The following is a 700-nucleotide window of genomic DNA, read 5'->3' as shown; positions in this document are numbered from 1 at the left end:
TCCTCTTGTAACGCAGGACACATATCAGTAACATGACCCGAACCCGAACAAATTCCACATACCTTAATAGTTTGCATGTTCCCTATAGTCAATTGCCTCACCAAAGAAGTTAAATCAGAAATTTGTTTCTCAAGTTTAAATGTACTTACCTCATTAACCTTCATGGGTGAGTGATCTATTCTCATTCCAAACTGTTGAGAATTTGCTGCCATGTTAGCAATCAGCCTCCTTGCCTCTTCTGGTGTCTTATCAACCAAAGCTCCTCCACTAGCAGCATCTATCATACTGCAGTCCATTAGTAGAAGTCCCTCATAGAAATATTGAATTAATAGCTGCTCACTTATTTGATGATGGGGACTGCTTGCACACAGCTTCTTAAATCTCTCCCAATACTCATACAAGCTCTCTCCATTGTACTGCCAGGTGCCACAAATTTCTTTTCTTATATTGGCAGCACGGGAAGTAGGAAAATACTTCTCCAAAAATATCTACTTAATCCCATTCCATGAGTTGACAAATCTAGAAGGAAGGTAATACAACCAATCCTTAGCTGTGCCCTCTAGTGAGAAAGGGAAAGCCCGAAGCTTGATCTGATCCTCTAAAACTCCTTGAGGTTTCATGCTGGAACACACAACACGAAATTATTTTAAATGCTTACGTGGATCCTCACCTGTAAGACCATGAAACTTAGGCAACAAAT

General features: G+C 40.1%; 1 non-coding gene across 1 annotated transcript; it reads left to right on the top strand.

Moving 5' to 3' along the window:
- The first annotated feature begins 342 nt into the window (after window positions 1-342).
- On the top strand, window positions 343-449 carry LOC131180496 (small nucleolar RNA R71). Its single transcript, XR_009149263.1, has one exon. It is a non-coding gene; the product is annotated as a small nucleolar RNA R71 (small nucleolar RNA).
- The last annotated feature ends 251 nt before the right edge of the window (window positions 450-700 follow it).

The sequence above is a fragment of the Hevea brasiliensis genome, chromosome 5, assembly GCF_030052815.1.
Source record: "Hevea brasiliensis isolate MT/VB/25A 57/8 chromosome 5, ASM3005281v1, whole genome shotgun sequence".
Lineage (NCBI taxonomy): Eukaryota > Viridiplantae > Streptophyta > Magnoliopsida > Malpighiales > Euphorbiaceae > Hevea > Hevea brasiliensis.
The sequence above is the reverse complement of the archived record's forward strand: the minus strand, read 5'-3'. Positions and strand labels throughout refer to the sequence as shown.